Source organism: Delphinus delphis, chromosome 5, assembly GCF_949987515.2.
Source record: "Delphinus delphis chromosome 5, mDelDel1.2, whole genome shotgun sequence".
Taxonomy (NCBI): Eukaryota; Metazoa; Chordata; class Mammalia; order Artiodactyla; family Delphinidae; genus Delphinus; species Delphinus delphis.
The window spans coordinates 35,971,571-35,995,860 of record NC_082687.1 but is presented as its reverse complement, the minus strand read 5'-3'; the positions used below and the strand labels follow the sequence as shown (position 1 = coordinate 35,995,860).

Genomic DNA, 24,290 nt, shown 5'->3' with positions numbered 1-24,290 from the left:
TGGAAATAACTACTGCAGAGCAGAATAAAGAAAAAAGAATGAAAAGAACTCAGGACAGTCTCAGAGACATCTGGGACAACATTAAACGCACCAACATTTGAATTACAGGGGTTCCAGAAGAAGAAGAGAAAAAGAAAGGGACTGAGAAAACATTTGAAGAGATTATAGTTGAAAACTTCCCTAATATGGGAAAGGAAATAGTTAACCAAGTCCAGGAAGCACAGAGAGTCCCATACAGGATAAATCCAAGGAGAAATACGCCAAGACATATTAATCAAACTGTCAAAAATTAAATACAAAGAAAGCATGTTAAAAGCAGCAAGGGAAAAACAACAAATTACACACAAGGGAATTCCCATAAGGTTAACAGCTGATCTCTCAGCAGAAACCCTACAAGCCAGAAGGGAGTGGCAGGACATACTGAAAGTGATGAAGGAGAAAAACCTGCAACCAAGACTACTCTACCCAGCAAGGATCTCATTCAGATTTGATGGAGAAATTAAAACCTTTACACACAAGCAAAAGCTGAGAGAGTTCAGCACTACCAAACCAGCTTTACAACAAATGCTAAAGGAACTTCTCTAGACAAGAAACACAAGAGAAGGAAAAGACCTATAATAACGAACCCAAAACAATTTAGAAAATGGGAATAGGAACATACATATCGATAATTACCTTAAATGTAAATGGACTAAATGCTCCCACCAAAAGACACAGATTGGCTGAATGGATACAAAAACAAGACCCATATATATGCTGTCTACAAGAGACCCACTACAGACCTAGAGACACATACAGACTGAAAGTAAGGGGATGGAAAAAGATATTCCATGCAAATGGAAACCAAAAGAAAGCTGGAGTAGCAATTCTCATATCAGACAAAATAGACTTTAAAATAAGGACTATTAGAAGAGACAAAGAAGGACACTACATAATGATCAAGGGATCGATCCAAGAAGAAGATGTAACAATTGTAAATATTTATGCACCCAACACAGGAGCACCTCAGTACATAACGCAAATACTAACAGCCATAAAAGGGGAAATCGACAGTAACACATTCATAGTAGGGGAATTTAACACCCCACTTTCACCCATGGACAGATCATCAAAAATGAAAATAAATAAGGAAACACAAGCTTTAAATGATACATTAAACAAGATGGACTTAATTGATATTTATAGGACACTACATTCAAAAACAACAGAATACACATTTTTCTCAAGTGCTCATGGAACATTCTCCAGGATAGATCATAACTTGGGTCACAAATCAAGCCTCGGTAAATTTAAGAAAATTGAAATTGTATCAAGTATCTTTTCCGACCACAACGCCATGAGACTAGATATCAATTACAGGAAAAGATCTGTAAAAAATACAAACACATGGAGGCTAAACAATACACTACTGAAGAAATCAAAGAGGAAATCAAAAAATACCTAGAAACAAATGACAATGGAGACACAACGACCCAAAACCTATGGGATGCAGCAAAAGCAGTTCTAAGGGGGATGTTTATAGCAATACAAGCCCACCTTAAGAAGCAGGAAACATCTTAAATAAACAACCTAACCTTGCACCTCAAGCATTTAGAGAAAGAAGAACAAAAAACCCCAAAGCTAGCAGAAGGAAAGAAATCATAAAAATCAGATCAGAAATAAATGAAAAAGAAATGAAGGAAACAATAGCAAAGATCAATAAAACTAAAAGCTGGTTCTTTGAGAAGGTAAACAAAATAGATAAACCACTAGCCAGACTCATCAAGAAAAAAAGGGAGAAGACTCAAATCAATAGAATTAGAAATGAAAAAGGAGAAGTAACAACTGACACTGCAGAAATAAAAAAGATCATGAGAGATTATTACAAGCAACTCTATGCCAATAAAATGGACAATCTAGAAGAAATGGACAAATTCTTAGAAATGCACAACCTGCCAAGACTGAATCAGGAAGAAATAGAAAATATGAACAGACCAATCACAAGCACTGAAATTGAAACTGTGATTAAAAACCTTCCAACAAACAAAAGCCCAGGACCAGATGGCTTCACAGGCAAATTCTATCAAACATTTAGAGAAGAGCTAACACCTATCCTTCTCAAACTCTTCCAAAATATAGCAGAAGGAGGAACATTCCCAAATTCCTTCTACGAGGCCACCATCACCTTGATACCAAAACCAGACAAGGATGTCACAAAGAAAGAAAACTACAGGCCATTGCACTGATGAACATAGATGCAAAAATCCTCAACAAAATACTAGCAAACAGAATCCAACAGTACATTAAAATGATCGTAAACCATGATCAAGTGGGGTTTATTCCAGGAATGCAAGGATTCTTCAATATACGCAAATCTATCAATGTGATACACCATATTAACAAATTGAAGGAGAAAAACCATATAATCATCTCAATAGATGCAGAGAAAGCTTTTGACAAAATTCAACACCCATTTATAATAAAAACCCTCCAGAAAGTAGGCACAGAGGGAACTTTCCTCAACATAATAAAGGCCATATATGACAAGCCCACAGCCAACATCATCCTCAATGGTGAAAAACTGAAAGCATTTCCACGAAGATGAGGAACAACACAAGGTTGCCCACTCTCATCTGTTATTCAACATAGTTTTGGAAGTTTTAGCCACAGCAATCAGAGAAGAAAAGGAAATAAAAGGAATCCAAATCGGAAAAGAAGAAGTAAAGCTGTCACTGTTTGCAGATGACATGATACTATACATAGAGAATCCTAAAGATGCTACCAGAAAACTTCTAGAGCTAATCAGTGAATTTGGTAAAGTAGCAGGATACAAAATTAATGCACAGAAATCTCTGGCATTCCTATATATTAATGAGGAAAAATCTGAAAGTGAAATCAAGAAAACACTCCCATTTACTATTGCAACAAAAAGAATAAAATATCTAGGAATAAACCTACCTAAGGAGACAAAAGACCTGTATGCAGAAAATTGTAAGACACTGATGAAAGAAATTAAAGATGATACAAATAGATGGAGAGATATACCATGTTCTTGGATTGGAAGAATCAACATTGTGAAAATGACTCTACTACCCAAAGCAATCTATAGATTCAATGCAATCCCTATCAAACTACCACTGGCATTTTTCACAGAACTAGAACAAAAAATTTCATAATTTATATGGAAATACAAAAGACCCCGAACAGCCAAAGCAATCTTGAGAACGAAAAAAGGAGCTGGAGGAATCAGGCTCCCTGACTTCAGACTATACTACAAAGCTACAGTAATCAAGACAGTATGGTACTGGCACAAAAACAGAAAGATAGATCAATGGAACAGGATAGAAAGCCCAGAGATAAACCCACGCACATATGGACACCTTATCTTTGATAAAGGTGGCAGGAATGTACAGTGGAGAAAGGACAGCCCCTTCAATAAGTGGTGCTGGGAGAACTGGACAGGTACATGTAAAAGTATGAGATTAGCTCACTCCCTAATACCATACACAAAAATAAGCTCAAAATGGATTAAAGACCTAAATGTAAGGACAGAAACTATCAAACTCTTAGAGGAAAACATAGGCAGAACACTCTATGACATAAATCACAGCAAGATCCTTTCTGACCCACCTCCTAGAGCAATGGAAATAAAAACAAAAATAAACAAATGGGACCTAATGAAACGTAAAAGCTTTTGCGCAGCAAAGGAAACCATAAAGAAGACCAAAAGACAACTCTCAGAATGTGAGAAAATATTTGCAAATGAAGCAACTGACAAAGGATTAATCTCCAAAATTTACAAGCAGCTCAATAACAAAAAAAAAACCGAATCCAAAAATGGGCAGAAGACCTAAATAGACCTTCCTACAAAGAGGATATACAGACTGCCAACAAACACATGAAAGAATACTCAACATCATTAATTATTAGAGAAATGCAAATCAAAACTACAATGAGATATCATCTCACACCAGTTAGAATGGCCATCATCAAAAAATCTAGAAACAATAAATGCTGGAGAGGGTGTGGAGAAAAGGGAACACTCTTGCACTGCTGGTGGGAATGTGAATTGGTTCAGCCACTATGGAGAACAGTATGGAGGTTCCTTAAAAAACTACAAATAGAACTATCATATGACCCAGCAATCCCACTACTGGGCATATACCCTGAGAAAACCAAAATTCAAAAAGAGTCATGCACCAAAATGTTCATTGCAGCTCTATTTACAATAGCCCGGAGATGGAAACAACCTAAGTGCCCATCATCGGATGAATGGATAAAGAAGATGTGGCACATATATACAATGGAATATTACTCAGCCATAAAAAGAAACAAAATTGAGCTATTTGTAATGAGATGGATAGACCTAGAGTCTGTCATACAGAGTGAAGTAAGTCAGAAAGAAAAAGACAAATACCGTATGCTAACACATATATATGGAATTTAAGAAGGAAAAAAAATGTCATGAAGAACCTAGGGGTAAGACAGGAATAAAGACACAGACCTACTGGAGAACAGACTTGAGGATATGGGGAGGGGGAAGGGTGAGCTGTGACAGGGCGAGAGAGAGTCATGGACATATACACACTAACAAACGTAAGGTAGATAGCTAGTGGGAAGCAGCCGCATGGCACAGGGATATCGGCTCAGTGCTTTGTGACCGCCTGGAGGGGTGGGATAGGGAGGGTGGGAGGGAGGGAGACGCAAGAGGGAAGAGATATGGCAACATATGTATATGTGTAACTGATTCACTTTGTTATAAAGCAGAAACTAACACACCATTGTAAAGCAATTATACCCCAATAAAGATGTTAAAAAAAAAAAATCTCCCAACAAATAAAAGCCCTGGACCTTATGACTTCACTGGTAAATTTTACCAAACACTTAAAGAACTAATATCATTCCTTCTCAAACTTTTCCAAAAAATTGAAGAGGAAGAAACACTTCCTCACTGATTCTATGAGGCCAGCATTATCCTGATACCAAAGCCAACAAGTGTTGGCACGGATGGGGAGAAACTGGAACCCCTGTGTACTATGGTGGGAATATAAAATGGTACAGCCACTGTGGAAAACAGTGTGGTAGTTCCTCAAAAAATTTAAAATAGAATTACCATATCATGCAGCAATTCCACTTCTGGATATATATCCAAAAGAATTGAAAGCAAGATCTTTTTTTTTAATTGAAGTACAACTGATTTACAATGTCATGTTAGTTTCAGGTGTAAAGCACAGTGATTCAGTCACATATATACATATGTATATAATATATATTCTTTTTCAGATTACTTTCCCTTACAGGTTATTATAAAATACTGAATATAGTTCCCTGTGCTATACAGTAGGTCCTTGTTGGTTACCTATATGTTAATCCCAACCTCCTAATTTATCCCTCCCCCTCTCATTTCCCCTTTGGTAACCATAAGTTTGTTTTCTATGTCTGTGACTCTGAAAGCAAGGTCTTGAAGAGATATTTATACACGCATGTTCATAACAGCTCTAATCACGATAGCTAAAACGTGGAAGCAACTCAAGTGTCCATAGACAAATGGATAAGCAAAATGTGGTATATACATACAATGAAATATTATTCTGCCTTAAAAAGGAAATTCTGCAATATGCCATAATGTGGAAGACCTTGAGAACATTAAAGATATTATGCTAAGTGAAATAAGCCAGTCAAAAAAAGATAAACTGTATGATTTAATATATGAGGTACAAGTAGTCAAAATCATAAAGACAGAAAGTATAATGATGGTTGCCAACGGCTGTGGGGAGAGGAGAATGGGGGCTTGTTTAATGGGTACAGAGTTTCAGTTTTACAAGATGAAAAGAGTTATAGGAATGGATGGTGGTGATGACGGCATAACAATGTGAATGTATTTAATACCATTGAAACATGCACTTAAAAATAATTAAGATGGTTGGGCTTCTCTGGTGGCGCAGTGGTTGAGAGTCTGCCTATCAATGCAGGGGACATGGGTTCGTGCCCTGGTCCAGGAGGATCCCACATGCCACGAAGCAGCTAGGCCCGTGAGCCATGGCCGCTGAGCCTGGGTGTCCGGAGCCTGTGCTCCCCAACGGGAGAGGCCACAACAGTGAGAGGTCCGCATACCGCAAAAAAAAAAAAAAATAATTAAGATGGTAAATTTTATGCTATGTGTATTTTATCACATTAAACAAAAATCTAATTTGAGAATAATTCAATAGCACATGACTTTCAGGATGTGGAATGCACTATCTCCAAAAAGAGAGGCTATCAGCTAAAAATTTTAAGTTTAAAGACTATCCGATGATGCAAAGCAAAAATAGAGGGTAGGGCTTCCCTGGTGGCGCAGTGGTTGAGAGTCCGCTTGCTGATGCAGGGGACACGGGTTCGTGCCCCGGTCCAGGAAGATCCCACATGCCGCGGAGCGGCTAGGCCCGTGAGCCACGGCCGCTGAGCCTGCGCATCCGGAGCCTGTGCTCCGCAATGGGAGAAGCCACAGCAGTGAGAGGCCCGCGTACCGCAAAAAAAAAAAAAAAAAAAAAAAAGAGGGTATTTTGACTGAAATAGGTTCATCCTAGATTTTGAGGTCAGATCATGGTTCCACCATTTACCAACTGAGTAACCTTGGGTAAATGACAATCTGCTTAAACTTTCGTTACCTCCTCTGTGAAACAGAGAAACCAGTTACTTACCTTACAGAAATATTCTGGGGATTAGAGATACGGTGTTGCTAAACACGGACACTTGCATTATAAAAACCTCATTTCATTTGCATTTTCACATCGAATTTACTAGTATTTACATAAAGTCAAACTTACTCATTATCAAAGCATATTTGATGACTGTTCACACCACCAATAGTTCTACGCTACAATCCTATTTTAGTGACAGAAACAAAGAGACTTTAAGTTAAAATCTGTGATTATACCACTTACTGGCTTTTTTTGAAGTCTTTGCTAACCTCAATTTCTTTATCTGTAAATAGGTATACCTATCTACTTCATAAGACTATTCTGAGAATTATATCAAACGCAATAATGGATTTACAAGTGCTTATGAAAGTATGACCCATGTTGCAAATACTGGTATTATTAGCGTGGAAGCTTCACTTATTGTGCAGTTTTTGAAAAAGATAAATACCTTAACTAGTCTTTTCCTGTATTACCTCTTTACTGTTAATTGCATCAACTATTTCCAGCTTTTGACAGTAACCAAAATGGTCAATGTAAGACTACAGATTATAGTTATTAATATACTTTTTTTTTTTTTTGGCTGCGCCACGCAGCATACAAGATCTTAGGTTCCCCAACCAGGGATTGAACCCATGCCCCCTGCATTAGGAGCGCGAAGTCTTAACCACTGGACCTCCAGGGAAATCCCAATAGTTATTAGTATCTTCTTAAAGTTACTGTGGTAGACACATGATGGTGACCCCTAATGAGTCATGCCTTCATATAATCCCCTTGAGTATGAGAAGAACCTGTGACTTGCTTCTAACCAACAGAATATGGAAAGGTGATGAACTGTCTCTCTCTTGATTATGTTACATTACATAAGCTTGTGTGAGAGCCTCTCCTGCAAGCCTTGAGAGAGCCACGTAGCAGGAAACTATAGGCAATCCCCAGGACCTGAGGGAGGCCTCCACCTGACTGTCAGTAAAAAGTTAGGGTCCTCAGTCACACAACTGCAAAGAAATTCTCCCAACAACCTAAATGAGTTTGGAAGTAGATTTTTTCCATAGTTAAGCATCCACAGGATAACAAAGACTGACCCACACCCTGACTGCAGCTTTTGTGAGATCCTGAGCAAAGGACCCAGATAAGCCAGACTCCTTACTCACAGAAACCGAAAGATAATAAATGTGTGTTGTTTTAAGCCACTAAGTTAATGGTAGTCTGTTAAACAGAGTAGAGAACTAATACAGACACCTTCTGTCAGGTCTAAACTTTTATCTGAGGAAAGCATGTGTAGATGTTCTAATAGGCAGCAACCACTCTACTATCTTTTAAGCTCACATTTCTGATGCAGAATAAACAATGAACAGATGGAACAAATAGAAAATACCCCAATTTGTAGTTGAAAACCTCTTTGGTAAACAGTCAGATAGTAAGCATTTCAGGCTTCGCAGATGGTAAATCTCTATCACAACTACTCAACTTTGCCAATGTAGCACAAAAGCAACCACAGACAATAGTAAGTAAATGAGCATAGATGTATTTCAGTAAAACTTAATTTATAAAAACAGTTGGTGTCATTTGGCCCTTGGGTCATAGTTTGCCAAAACCTGAGAAGGATGGCTGATTTAAACCCAACTATGTCAATAATCATGTTAAATATAAGTGGTCTAAACACCCCCAACTAAAAGACAGAGACTCAGAAATACTACTCAGCAATAAAAAAAGAATAAGCCATTGAAACATATAACATTATGCTGCATGAAAAAAAAAAGTCTCAAAAGGTTACATACTATATGATTCCATTTATGTAACAATCTTGAAATGACAAAATTATAGAGATGGAGAGAAGATTAGTGGTTGCCAGGAGATAGGGAAAGATGAAGGAAGAGGAGTGGCTGGGGTTGTAAATGGGTACCACAAAAGATATTTGTGATAGAACTATACTATATCTTGACTGTGGTAGTGGTCACATGAATTTACACATGTGATAACATATACATTCATAAATTAGTGCATGTGAAACAGGAGAAATCTGAATAAGGTAAGCAGACTATATTAATGTCAATTCCTTGGTTGTGATATTGTTCTAAAGTTATGCAAGATATTAGCATTGAGGGAAACTGGGTGAAGGATATACAAGATCTATTATTTCTTATGACTGCATGTGAATCTACAAATAAATTACAAATTACCTCAAATAAAGGCTAAAAAAAAGAAAAAGACAGACTGGATAAGAAAAAGTGGGGGAAAAAAAAAAAGTGAGACCCAACTATAAGTTGCCTACAAGAAAAGAGCCACTTCAAGTATAAAGATACAAATAAGTTAAAAGGATAGAAACAGATATACCATGCTAATAGTAATGCTAATAGTAATAGTAAAGAAAATGGAAGTGGCTGCATTATCAAACACAAACTTCAGAGTAAAGAAAATTACTAGTGATAATAAAAAGACACTATATAAAACATGGATATCCACATGCAAAAGAATAAAGTTTGACTCTTACCTTACACCATGCACAAAAATTAACCCAAAGTATATTAAAGATCTAAATGTAAGACCTGAAACTATAAAACTCCTAGAAGAAAACATGGGGAAAACACTTTGACACTGGATTTGGCAATGATTTCTTGGATATATGACCAAAAGCACCAGCAACAAAAGAAAAAAAATAGACAAACAGGGACTATATCAAACTTTAAAACTTCTGTGCAGCAAAGGAAACAATCAACAGGGTAAAAAGGCAACCCACAGAATGGCAGAAAATATTTGCAAACCATATACCTGATGAGGGGTTAATATCCATAATAAACTCCTATAACACACAATAAAAAACTGACAATCCAATTAAAAATGGGCAAAGAACTTGAATAAACATTTCTCCAAAGAAATACAAATGGCCAATAAACATACAAAAAGGTGCTTAACATCGCTAATCATTAGGGAAATGCAAGTCAAAATCACAATGAGATACCACCTCACACTTTCAAAACAAACAGAAGATAACAAATGCTGGCCAAGATGTGGAGAAACTGGAATCCTTACACACTGTTGCTGGGAATATTAATACAGTACAGATAGAACATAAACAGTATGACAGTTCCGCAAAAATCTAAAATAGAATTACCACATCATGCAGCAATCCCACTTCTGTGTATATATACAAAAGAACTGAAAACAGGACCAAGAAGATATATTTGCGTAACCATGTTCACTGCAGCATTATTCACAACAGCCAAGAGGTAGAAGCAACCTAAATGCCCATCAATGGATGAATGGATTAAGAAAAAGTGGTATACACATAGAATGAGTATTATTCATAGAATGAGTATTATTCAGTCTTAAAAAAAAAAGAAGAAAATTGTTATATGCCACAACACGGATGGACCTTGAGGACATTTATGCTAAGTGAAATAAGGCCGTCACAAAAAAGACAAATACTGCATGAATCCACTTATATGAGGTATCTGAAGTAGTCATATTCTTAGAAAAAAATAAAATGGTGATTACCAGAGGCTGAGGGGTGGGGAAAAAGAAGAGTTGCCGTTCAATGGGTATAAGCATTTCATTTTTGCACAATGTAAACACACTTAACACTAATGTACTGTACACTTAAAAATGGTTTAGATGGGAAATTTTATGTTGTGAGTAGTTTACCTCAAAAAAAAAAAAAAGACACTACATACATAAAAGGGTCAATTCACCAAGAAGATACAATAATTTTAAGTGGTGGAGTCAGGACTCAAACCTAGCCAGCAGGACTCCAAGTGTCTGTGCTATTAACCCCTGCACTACTGTTCAGAGCATACTGCAAGTGAAACAGAATTACAGAACAAAAATACATGAAAAATCAAAGTCTAATTCCCCCTTGTAAAACCAGCTATTTTTTCTAATTCCTCTGCTTTTGCAAGTGGCAACGCCATTTTTTCAGTTGCCCTAATTCAAATCCTGAGCCAATCTGACTCCTTTTTCGACTTACATAACCCATCAGTTTTAATTCCCCTGATTTCTACTTGGGAAAAATCTCTCTCCTATTCATCTCTTTCTTCCTACTCTCATTGAACTCTACTCTCTTTCACTGTACTCTAATTCATATCTTCCATTAACCATTAATGCTCCTTTGTCCCATCCCTAAACATCCATCAACGGCAAGGCTGCCAGATTTATCTAGCTATAAGTGTCCCTTCCAAACTGCTTAATGTTATGTATTTCAACAGCTTATCCAGGCATTCAAGACTCTCCTTGCTCTGACTTCAGCCTACCTCCCAATCTTTTCCTCCATTAATTTTTGACATAAAGTAGGGAAAAGGAGGGGAAGGACTATTTACTAAACCACTGGGTGTCACATATTTTTCCAGAAATCTTACATATACAGTCATCCCTCAGTATCCATGAGGGATTGGTTCCAGGACCCCCCTCAAATACCAAAACCCAACGATGCTCAAGTCTCTTATACAAAATGGCATAATACAGCTGGCCCTCCCTTTCCACAGATGCAGAATGTGCAGATACAGAGGGCAGACTGTACTCTGTCATTTAAGCATCACAACTACATTACAGACAGCCTAAACATCCCTGACTTGCTGTCACACAGGTAGAAAATGGTGGAAGGGACTTCCCTGGTGGTGCAGTGGTTAAGAATCCGCCTGCCAATGCAGGGAACGTGAGTTTGAGCCCTGGTACAGGAAGATCCCAAACGTTGCGGAGCAACTAAGCCCGTGTGCCATAATTACTGAAACCTGTACACCTAGAGCCCGTGCTCCACAACGAGAAGCCACTGCAATGAGAAGCACACGCACCGCAACGAACAGTAGCCCCCGCTCTCTGCAACTAGAGAAAGCCCATGTACAGCAACAAAACCCCAATGAAGCCAAAAATAAATAAATAAAATAAATTTATTTTTTAAAAAATGGTGGGAGTTAGGGTTTCAATTCAGTTCTGATTAAGCCCATTCTTCTTCTACTATATCACAGACTTCACTATTCCATTTTCCTCAAGTTTATGTACAAGTTCTCAAGCTGTTCCTCATGGGGCAATGATGTGAAAGCCTAGCCTATTAAGTAATGCTTCTTTCATGAAGTCTTCTCTAATTCTTCCAATGGGATGTGATCTCCCTTCTATGAAAACAAACAGTAGTTTGACTTCTCTAATTCATTTAGTTTTCTTCCCCTTGTGTTTTAGACATATCTGCTTAATACAGTGTGAACTCTTTGAAAAGATTATGTCTCAAAAACATCTACGTATCTTACCTTATATCAAACTACTCTAGCTTCTATCTAGTAAAAGGCTTTATTATGGTCATAAAATTATTTCCTTTGTCAGAGGACTGCTCTATAAAAAGGGCATTAACAAATATTCATTTTGATAAAATTACTTTTACATTTGACATCAGATTTGGGCAAGACACAACAGCTCAAAAACTTTCTATACTAAATTCTTTTAAAATGGTCTATTTAAAGAATGCAATGTTTTCAACTTTTTAAAAAGTCTATTATATAAAGTAGAACAGGAAGACAGGAGCAGGAAAAGAATATTTACCCTAAGACACTCACTCTATAGAACTTAGCCGAGGGACTTCCCTGGAGATCCAGTGGTTAAGACTTTGCCTTCCAATGCAGGGGGTGCAGGTTCGATCCTTGGTTGGCCAGTTAAGATCCCACATGCCTTGCGACCAAAAAACCAAAACATAAAAAACAGAAGCATTACTGTAACAAATTCAATAAAGACGTTAAAAAAAAAAGAGATAACATCCTAATAAGAACTGTGAGACTTATAAAGACTGCATATTAATAATGAGTGCAAGTGTAACTCCACCTAAACTCTAACCCAGAATTTTTTTTAATGTATCTAAGATTCTGACTCCTAGGAAGAAAAAAAGATGATACTCCTCCTTCCCCAATATATTAAGAGATTAAAAACACCAGAAAAAAAGAGATGGTCCACGGAAGTTTGTTTCAATCATACCCTGGCACATTATGACACTGAGGCAGACAGGAAGTTGAGGCCATTTTTATTGTTCCTCTAAGAGCCAGTAAAGTCACATCAACCAACAAAATAGGAAGTTCTGAAGAAAAAAATACTTCAAACAGAAGAAGATAGGTTTTACTGGTTCACTGCAGGAAATACACAACAAAAAATAATGTACTTTTACATGTAAACACAACAATTCACAATCACAGAAAAGAGGCCTTACAGCAAAAGCATAAAGGTACTACTATGTGAAGTCAGCCCACTTTATTTTCTTTTTTCAAACTTCTTTGCATTTATAATCTGACATTTTAGCATGTACTATCAAGATGAAATATATTATGCAGAATACTGTATTAACTCATACTGTATTATCCTCAGAAAGGTCTTTACAGGCAAAGAGTGACTTTTATACTAAATATTAATCAGAAGAGTACTAAGTAGAAAGAATTCCAAATGGCACTTTGATTGAAAGCACCTCTAAAGTAAACTCAATGCTATATAGTTACTGATGCAGTACTTACTACAGGCAGCAATAGTGCTATTAGACTCATTCTTCTTTAAAATAACCTTAGTTTGTACTCTTTACAATTCAGTTAGAAGATTTTAAATGATACAAAATATATTTTATAGCAGTTTCTGATTAATTTTAGAGCTATATCTGAAAGTTGACAGAGAATGTGTGTGTATTTACCAAACTTAACTCGTGTGGATTTGTGAAATAAGATGGTAAACCCCACCTTATGTTGTATAGAGGAAAACATGACCGCACGTAATTCTCCACACACTTCATGCTATTTCATACCTCTCTGCCTCTGTTCAGGCTATCTTCTCATTTTGAAATGCCCTTTACCAACTCCCAGTCTTATCAACTGACACCTACTCATTTGTTAAGACTCAGCTGAGGTTCATTTGCTCAAAAAGGCCAGCCCTGAAAATCTCCCTTATTCCTAGTCTGGATGGGGTGTACTTCCTCTGTGCTCCTATAACAATTTAATCACATCTTTTTCATTGTACTTATATAGTGGATTATACCATACTCAACTTTTTAGTCAAATTTATAATACTCGTAATAATTGCCTATTCACTATTAGTCTTTACCGTAACACTATGTAAGTCCCCAAAATATAGGCACTTTCTACGCACTCCTACTGTTCCCATGTTGAGCACAACACATGGTAAACAGAGGTGCTAAAAATACTTTTGGAATGGATGAACAGATTAATTATGAACCCTGGAGAGTGTTTTTCTATTATCCAAATCAACATATAAATTATCTTAACTAAAATAACACTGCATTCTGCATATATTATTTTAATCACAATCATAAAGGATGTCACTTAGCAGACATTTTTGAATTACTTCATTTCACAGGTAAATGTTTCTTAAAATTTATTTTTTTACTTTTAAGTCAGAAAAAAATTAAGCTATACTCATTATTTCCTTTTTATTTACAAAAGCAAAGAGTATAGAGATTTTAAATTTTGAATGAAATGGTCCAGAAAAAAATATATTATGCCAATAATTAAAGGAAAATTTGCTGCTTTGACAAACTGAATTACAGCTTCAGTAGTTCCTACTCAGTAAAGGTACATGAAACTTCCAAGAATTTACTGTGACTTACAAAAAAATGTGTTTCTTAGCATTAGCATGTTTAGATACAATTGTTATTTGTTATCAGAATCTGCTTGTTAAATACTACTGTCATTTCCCTGGTCTAAAAACAACATTTTCACTGCACTGTATATTTTGAAAGATGTTTCTATTTTAGAGTCTGTTTTATTGAGAAGGCATTCTACTGAGGCTTCACTACCAATAATCATTTCCTTGTCTGAACTGGACCACTTAATTTATTACAGTCACAATAGTTTAAAGGTCTAGTATAAACAGTTTTTTTTAAAAAAAAGGACTTGAAGTTTACCTAAATATGTGAATTGCATTTGCAAACTCTTAAGAGGAGCCCCTATTATTATTTTTACTTGAGAATGTCATTGAAGTCACAGGGTTGTACTCAGATAACAGATGATAATTACTTGAATAAAAACATGAAGCCTACTAAAAAATTAATTTACCAATAATTTGTTTCCAAGTGTCAAAAGATGAGATATTTCCCACTCAATATATGAAATAAAGCAAAAAACACAAAGCTAAATAATAATTCTTACTTCAGGGAGAGCCATGCTGGTCAGGCATAGTCCCTCTGAGTAGAGCACATTGCTAATCTTACATAGAGCTTGCGAGGAAGTGTGGCGTTCAGTGGCTGGTGGACTTGCAGAGGCTTGCAAAATCTTGTTCACTAAGGGAAGCTGTTGTTGATTTATTACACTGACTTAAAATGAATGCTAAAGAACTGTCATTTATTGAGTAAGCAGATTTGAAATTGGTTCTGATGACTAATTGTTACCATGGCTATATAAGAATCAGTCTTCTCTTTGGAGTTTGGCAACTTCCTTTTATTTTTACAAAATAAGCACATAAACCAACATATGCATATATATACTAAGGATATACTACTCATGTGGTTTTATAACATTTCAAGAAATTTCAATTAAAAAACAAACACTGTCAGTGTTAAGGATAAACACCATCTGTCTTATATTAATCATTCAATCAGTCATCACATGTAATATTGCAGGTTCTGGAAATTCAAAGATGAATATGAAAAGCAACAACAAAGTGCTTTACAGCAGTACTAGCAGTACTATTCAAAATGGATCTGGTCCACAAACGTTTTTTTTTTTAAACAGGTCTGCAGTGAGGCAGTACACAAATGGAGTGTCTAGAAACTCTGATAGCAAAGCTATATTTGAAAGTAATTTTATGTCTGTTGAATTTCATAAAAAATTGAAGTTTGAATTTTGTGTGTCCTTTTTTTCATTTCATTTTTCCAGTAATTTATTTTTGTTGTCTTTACCAAAGTATTAGTTCATAGACTAGTTTTTCACTACAGCGTCTGAAAAGCACTACTTTATGGGACTCAAGCAAGGCAAGTAGCCACAATAGGTGAGGCTGTATTATGTTTTGCTACTAAGATACATGCAAAAATAACATGTATTACACCAAGAAAGTATCCACATTAAAATTTGAGGAATGGTGTTGTTAGTGGCCTAGACGAAAATCCCTCAGAAGATGATACAGCACACTTAAGAAAGGCTGCATCATCAATCCTCTAGATGGATGAGATTATAATGAATGGAAAAACAAGGGACTCATTAAAATGCTTCAAGAGTCAGATCCTAAATGTGAAGAAATTTAGGAATACCTTAACCAATCTATCTCTTGTATTTTTCTTTTTTAAAAAAAAAATGTATGCAAAAGCATAATCTAATTTTTTAAAGTAATCTGTCCCCCCAAAAGATGAATAAGACATGACATAATTCCCAACATTAAGGAGCTTGAATCATTTAGACGGGACACAAACAGGTGATAATAATAATGTGGTAAAGGCAATAGTAGAGAAATATGCTGGATAATATGGGAGAGCCTAAACTAGCCTTGGTGATCAAGAGGGCTGCCCATTGAATGCAATAGCTCACATGTACTCAAAGTTCCCATTCCACTTTATCCAACTATAACCAAGTTTCATACATTCTCCTCCCTAAATTTTTCTCATATTGTTGGCCTTGCTTCTCCAGCCACACCACTTTAGTCACAGGCCCCATCATCTCACAGTTATTATTATAGCCTCCCCACAGCCTCTTCTCTCCCCAATACATCCTTCTTACTGCTGCCAGTTATCATTCCCAAATTCAAATCTCAACACATCACCTCAATGCTTAAAAACTTCCACGGATAATGTAACGGTAAGTAGAAGAAACTAGGTACAAACTGTATGATCTGTATTTTATAGATGTATATGTGATAGGTTTCTAACTTGAACTGCTGTTTACAATCAATTAATGAAACAATTCCAAAGCCTCTATTTTTTACAGAGAAATTTGTGAAGGAAAATAAGGAAATATAAGTTTAAAGCTGGCTGCAGAACTTTAAGGCATGGGCTATACAAAGTGTAATCCCAAAGCTCTTCAAATTCTAAGAAAGAAAGAGAAATGACTAAATGTTTACTCTTATTATAGCTAGCATTCTGTTTTAACTAGGTTAAATATTCCTATATATTATAAACATTTTATAATACTTTAAAGTCCCTTATATAATGATTATATGGTACACTTGTTGATTTTATAGGACTTAAGAAGTAGCACAGTATAGGAGAAAAAACAGTGAGTTAGGTATCAGAATTGGATTTTAACTACTGCATTATTGGGAAGTTACCTAATCTCTCATGTCTCAATTTCTTCATTTATAAAAGAACAGCATTGGTCTAGGTCAGGGGTCAACAATCTTTTTCTGTAAAGGGCCAGACAGTAAATATTTCAGGCTTTATGTGTCACTGAGACTGTCCCAACTACTCAACTATGCCATTGTGGTAGGAAAGCACCCATAGATAATAAAGTAATGAGTGTGGTTGTGTTCCAATAAAACTTTACAAAACCAGAAGCAAGCTGGGTTTGGCCTACAAGACCATAGATCTGGGAAATTGCTGTTTACAGTCTTCCCTTGATATCCTGGGGGATTAGTTCCAGGACACGGCACTTCGTACGAAAATGCAATGATGCTCAAGTCCCTTATATAAAATGGCATGGTATTTGCATATAACCTATGTACATCCTCCTCTCATATACTTTAAATCCTCTCTGGATTAATTATAATACCTAATACAATGTAAATGCTATGTAAATAGTTGCCAGTGCACAGCTAATTCAAGTTTTGCTTTTTGGAACTTTCTGGAATTTTTTTCTTGAATATTTTCGATCTGAGTTTCCTTGAATCTGCATATATGGAATCTGCAGATACAGAGGGCCTATTGTACTTCTAGTTCTAAACTATGAGAGTACTTTTTTCCTATTTAAAATTATTGAAGCTGTTGCCTTTCTTTTTAGAGAAATCTATAGTCATTTAACACAAGGCACATAAACTAGTGGTTAATAGCAGACTTTAGAGCCAGTTTTGAGAGTCCCTGCTAGTTGTGTAACCTTGGGCAAGTCACTTAAAATCACTCTGAGCCTCAGCTTTCTGTAAGACTGTTGGGAAGGATAAATGAAGTAGTATAAGTAAAGTACTTAGCCCTGTGTCTAGTTCACAGCAAGCATTCAATAAATGGACATTATTACTTTTACAAATTATGTGATCCTCAGCCCTTGGTGAGGAACACAATCCTTCAATCAACGTTTTTTCCAGCAAAGAAACAAAATATGCTATATAGTGATCTACATTCAGATTCATTTTTCACTATAGCAAAAGATGAGAACTGGCTATATTACTCTAAGTCTTTTTTTTAAAAAAATAAACAGTCAGCATTAGTTGAGTGCTTACTATCTACTTTGTATGTATGACTGTATGACTTTAGTTAAGTTATATAACCTTTTATCAGCCTCAGTTTCTTTACCTGTAAAAATGAGGAAAGTTACAGTACAAATTTCATAATCCATAAAACTGTTATAAGGACTGAGTTAATAAATTGTCTGGCACAGAAGTTATACAAGTAACTGCTATTATTTGAGTTAGATATTTCACATTTATTCACTCCACTCCTCAGGACAACTCAAAGAGGTATTATTCCTATATTTACAGTTGTAGACAATAAGGCTCACAGAAGTTAAGAAACCTACCCAAGGTCACACAGCTATAAGTGGCAATGCCCAAGACTCAACACAGGCTTGCGTGACTATACAGCCAAAACTTTTAACACTAGGCCAAAGATGGCACTAACTGTCTTTGTACAGGGAGTGTAACTACATCTTTGTATGGTATGTATAGATTTTAAGAATTAAATATGGATGTTAATAATATTCTCCCCATACAGAAAATTTTTGAATTTTTTTTAAAGTTCAAGAGTAAGAGAACACACATAAAATCACAGATTTTTTAAAAATTGAAGTATAGTTGATTTACAATGTTGTGTTTGTTTCAGGTGAACAGCAAAGTGATTCACTTATACGTATTTTTTCAGATTCTTTTCCCTTATAAAATCACTGATCTTCTCAACATGACAGTATTTCCATAGATAAAATTTTTGCTGAAATGATTCCTGTTTTCTGTATCCAATTAATTTAACTCAAACTTTCATTATTAAAGAAATACACAATCCTCTGCATTAAAATAACTAAAGATGCAACACAGTGACTTTTATATATATGTGTGTGTATATACAGATATACACACACTATGCAAATGCTGACATTCATCTCTAACTGATCTTCAAGATCCATATAGACCTCTCAGACTACTTTTATAAAGTGCAAATCTAGAGAGCTGAACATAGTTCTGCTACTTTATAAATCCCCAAGTATTTATTTAGAACCTTGAACTTTGAAAAGCATTCAGCTATCAAATGAAAATACCAATATCCAAGGGGAAAAGAGGGGCTTCCCTGGTGGCGCAGTGGTTGAGAGTTCGCCTGCCGATGCAGGGGACACGGGTTCGTGCCCCGGTCCGGGAAGATCCCACGTGCCGCGGAGCGGCTAGGCCCGTGAGCCATGGCCGCTGAGCCTGCGCGTCCGGAGCCTGTGCTCCGCAACGGGAGAGGCCACAGCAGTGAGACGCCCACATACGGCAAAAAAAGAAAAAAATAAAAAAATTAAAAAAGGGGGGGGAATAAAAGAAAAAAACTCAAAAAAGAGGGGGACTTCCCTGGTGGTCCAGTGGTGAAGAATCTGCCTTCCAATGCAAGGGACGTGGGTTCGATCCCTGGTCAGGGAACTAAGATCCCACATGCCACGGGGCAACTAAGCCTGCAGGCCACAACTGCTGAGTTCATGCACCTCAATGAGAGAGCCCACCTGCCGCAAACTACAGAGCCCACGCGCCCTGAAGCCCGCACACCACAACTACAGAAGAGAGAACCCGCACGCCTCAATGGAAGATCCCGCACGCCTCAACGAACATCCTGCGTGCCTCAACTAAGACCCGACGCAGCCAAATAAACAAATTAATTAATTAATTAATAATTTTTTAAAAAGACATTACTCCACTGGATACACTCATTCATAAGTTTGTATACCATCACTTCATCCACCTCATACTCTTCAGACCTTGTGACTGCTACTGGTAACTGATCCAGAAACAGAAGTTCGCTTCACACTGTAAAGCCTTATAGCCCAGCAATCTACCACTAACAAAGAAAATAGGGCAGTTTGATATAGCTTACTTCCAAACTCTATTACAGGAATGAACTCAAACTTAGAACACTAACCTACTTCTGAAATTCCCAAAATGCAAATAAGATTAATTTTAAATGTCATAATTAAAATCACAAATTAAAATTTAATCTACATAAGCTGACTGTAAATTTCACATTCTTTCCAAACTAGCAATGCTGAATGTTAAAATGATCATCAATTAGAATTCAATATAACTTCACATTCCGTGTTATATAAAAAGAAATATTACAACATAAATATACTATGTAAGTATCATCATCTAGTTTGGAAGAGAAAATGCTTAGTTTTCTTTAGCATCTGGTGTTTTGTTGAGAAAAGAAAAAAGTCCAAATTTTAGAATAAACAAACCAAATTATCTTTTAGCATTTCAAAATCATATTCTAACATGCTGGATTGTATCAGGGTGACATTCTTTGCCATGCATTTTAACGCCCATCAAGCCTGGAGGGGTAGGAGGAGGAGTGGACATTATCTGCCTAACAATAATGGATCAATCAGTGGTGTGCGCTCCAGGTATAAGCAGCAGCACTCTTATTGGTATGAACATAATATATCAAAAATATCAAGATCTATTTCTAGAAGAAAAACAGGCACTCACGGTGCTTCAAAAATTATCTGTATACACATACACAAACACAAAATTCTGTTCACTTTCCTTTATCAAAAAAAAAATTTTCAAAATAATCTGCAAAATATCTAGTAAAGAAACCTCCTTAGATAACTGAAGCTAATGCTTCAGTTCAGTTAAAAAGGGCCGTGAACTCCTTTTAAACATACATTGAAAGCTGTGGGTCTTCTCCCCAGAAAAACACAAATTTACACAGAATTCAGACTCTTGGAAGACCATTTATGGACACATCCACAGGTCCAGGTTAAGAACCACAGACAAAGTAGAAATTTTCTCAAGGTCCCTTTGACCCTCTTCCATAATTTTACCTCTGACTCACAAGAACCAACTAAATTATTCATAACCAGACAATGAACTCTCTTGTACAGCCAACCCTTAAAAAAAGAAGTTTGACAGTACTTACATAAGCAGTATTCAACAGAAAATAAACTACACTGGCAACATTTTGAAATATAGCATGTGACTAATGATACTGATAAATATGATAGTGCATTACAGTTTATAAAATGACTTCACATTATAAAAATGAATATTTTTACCCCCTTTTACAGCTAAGGAAATAGAGGTTCAGAAAATAACTTGACAGAGTCACAGAGCCAACAACTGAAGAGCTGGTATTGTAATCCAGAGTTGCCTAGTTCCAGAACTGAGCTCAATATGTTATTATATCCTGATGCTTCCACAAGAGCCCCTCACACAAAGAAAATAGATTTTTTTTAAAAAAGCCTAATGGGTCACATTTTAGTGTAGTTGTATCTTGAATACTGACATCAATTTTTTTTAAAAAGTATATTTCAAATGTTCCATTTCCTCTTGCTTCATTGGTTTACATAAAACATGTTTTTCAGAAAAGTGAAGAAACTCTCAAGCTAATGAGTTTCAGGACTGAAAAATATGACATTTTCTTATTCTACGAAGCATTTCTTCTCCCTCAACTCTTTAGTTCTTAATACACAAAAATAAATGACTCTTTGTTGAAAATTCAAATATAAGAAACCAGTTTAAATATCCAATGTTTTAAAACACAAAAGCTATTTGAAATTAATTTTTAGGAGGTTCAAAATAGCCCCTTTAATCTTTTCAAAATGACAAACCCATTTTCAGTTCTCTACAACTCTAAAAGAGTTCTTGATTTTTTGAAAAAGGGTCATTTGTCTAATCCCACAGAATGTACAACACCAAGAGTGAACCTTCATGTAAACTCTGGACTTTGGGTGATGATGTATCAATGCAGGTTCATCGAGTGTAACAAGTGTACCATTCTGGTGTGGGGATTTTGTTAGGGGAGACTGTGCATACATGGGGCAAGGCAGGGGGCATATGAGGGCAGGGGGTATATGAAATCTGCACCTCCCACTTAAATTTGCTACGGGGCTTCCCTGGTAGCGCAGTGGTTGAGAGTCCGTTTGCCGATGCAGGGGACACGGGTTCGGGCCCCGGTCCGGGAAGATCCCACATGCCGCGGGGCGGCTAGGCCCGTGAGCCATGCCCGGTGAGCCTGCACGTCCGGAGCCTGTGCTCCACAACGGGAGAGGCCACAACAGTGAGAGGCCCGCGTACCGCAAAAAAAAAAAAAAAAAAAAAAAAAAAAAATTTGCTATGAACCTAAAACTGCTCTAAATATAAACTATTTTGATAAATGGGGGGTGTCTAATTTATCTGCTTCACTTTCTTCTTAACAAATGAGGAAATAGTATTTTTTAAAATTGCCCTCACTGGCTGTGAATTAAATTTCCTGCCAGGATACAGAATGTGCAATTATTACAGAATATATTACCATCTTAGAAAATAATAGTAATCTTATCAAATGCTGAAAGAATTAACAGCTTTAACTGTTAACATGATGAAGCTAAATGCAATAGAGTATGCTATCTTAAGATTTCTTTTGATATTTATACTCTTCGTATCTTAAGGGCGCTATACAAAGTGACTGAAAGTTTGAAGTAGGTCATGGGTTGACTGACAAACTAAAGTGGGTGCCCCTAGGAAGGAGGAGGAAAAGCAGCAGCCAATGAAAAAAGCCACCGCCAAGTAGAGAGATCCTCTGCTTACCCAAGTCTACCCTCTGGCAGGATCAAGACTCGAGGGAGGTGGAGGAAAAGGATTTCCTCATAGAATGAAAATGAAGAACACCAAGGGTCAGCAAGTATCAACCTACACAGGAAAAAAAACAATGCAAAGAAAAGAAAAAAAACGTGCAACGAGCAGATAAAATACCTGTGTCGAACCAGTTTCTTTCAAGAACTTTCTCCCAAAGTGGTAACATTAGCATAAGGTAAAGGGCCAAACGTAGTTATGCTATTAATGCAGATTAGAAGGAATACTGAGAAAAGTTCAATTTTCTACAAAAAGTCATCCGATCCAACACTGCCAAGTGCGAAAACATATAAAAAGCTTTTCAAACGCAGGCACCCAAACGCTAGGACAGTGCGAATCCAGTAAAGGACCAGCCCTGGGCTAGAAAACTCGAGCGAAGTAGATAAATCGCCTCCCGCAGGAAACCAGCAAGCTAAGCCCAGAACTGAGAGAAAGGAGGAGAGAGCAGGCATCCGTGACTGTAAAACAACTCCATTGAGCAGCTGCGTGTTTTGAAAGAGGCTGCAGTTTCTGGTGTCTCACCGGGAGGCACTCTTCGATCCGGTCTCCACCCCCGCGGATGGTCCACCGGGCGCGGGCTGCAAGCCCCCAGCACCAGGCAGTCCGATCCTCAGCGAGCCCCGCGGACCGGCCAGTCCCGACGGGCCACGAACCCCTCAGGCGGGCCAGTCCCAGAGGGGCGGCTAACCCTCCGGGAGGGCAGCAAGCCCCCGCAGCGAGCATCCAGGACAGCGGTTAACCCCCGGCGGGCCGCGCGTCCGGCGCCGCAGAGCCCGGAGTCAGCCTGCCTGCCCCACCCCCACAGGCCGCGGGTCCCAGGGGTGTAGGGCCGCCCTCCCCGGACCCCGAACCCGTGCCCGCCGCACCGCACTGCTCATGCCCGGGACCCCCGAGAACCACCTGCTTGCCCCTCTCTTCTTCGAAAGACCCAGACGAGCGAGCCAGGGGGCCGCTGGCGAGAATGACAGAGTCAGAGACTGGGGTTTCCCTCGGGGAACGCGACCCCGTGAGAGCCACAGAAGCAGTGCAGCGGTTTAATGGGCCCAAACCCTATCAGCTGTGGAGTTTGGGTTACTGCGCGCAGGGCTGGAGTTTCCCCGCGCCGCAGGCACGAGCCCGGGCGGCGCTACGATCTGGGGTAGGGAGGACTTGGCAGGAGAGGACAGCACCGCACAAAGGAAGAGGGAAGTGAGGCGGAACGAGCGTCCGGTTACCTCAGTCCTCTGCTCGTCCCTCCGCTTGATTCCTCCCGGCCTCGCCAAGGATACAGCCGCGCTATCAGGTTCCCGCAGCCCCGAGCGGCGCCTTACCAGCCCCAAGCGAGAACCCGACGGACGCGCGCTCTGTTGCGCGGCCTCGCCGAGCCCAGCCAGTGCCTGGCGTCCTCTCGCCCGCGCCTGCGCACAGCACTCTGGGAAGTGTGGTTTCCAATTACCTCCTCCGGTGGTCCGCCCCCGCCCCACGTGCTCTCCGAGCCCAGCTCCGCTTGGGTAGCTGGAGTTTTCACACGACTGGGAGCGTTATCCTGCCGGATGCTGACGGGCCAGGGCCTAGCGGACGTCCCCAAAACACATTTTTAGATAGGCCATGGCATAAATACCTGTGGAGTTACCCGTTTCTTCACTTCTGTGGCAGTACTATAAGTCCCCTCCTGATCATGGTGAGGGTTCTTAGAGTTTATGTCTCTAAAAAAAAAAAAAAAAAGGGAAAAAAAGGCTTCTACTTTTATTACTGTCA

The 24,290-nt window shown here is 38.0% G+C and overlaps 1 protein-coding gene across 7 annotated transcripts in view; it reads right to left on the bottom strand.

Annotated features, from left to right (window-relative positions):
- KLHL8 (kelch like family member 8) overlaps positions 1 to 23,943 on the bottom strand; it is a 58,058-nt gene extending 34,115 nt beyond the window's left edge. For 4 of the 7 annotated variants that reach the window (XM_060012195.1, XM_060012202.1, XM_060012200.1 and 1 more), the window contains exons 1-2: positions 23,768 to 23,943; positions 12,194 to 12,305 (exon numbers count right to left, since the gene is read on the bottom strand). The gene's annotated coding sequence lies outside the window, so the exon portion shown is untranslated. Of the gene's footprint in view, positions 1 to 12,193; positions 12,306 to 22,508; positions 22,611 to 23,767 lie in introns of all 7 variants that reach the window. The other 3 variants (XM_060012196.1, XM_060012198.1, XM_060012199.1) reach the window with 3 other exon arrangements.
- Between the last annotated feature and the right edge of the window lie 347 nt (positions 23,944 to 24,290).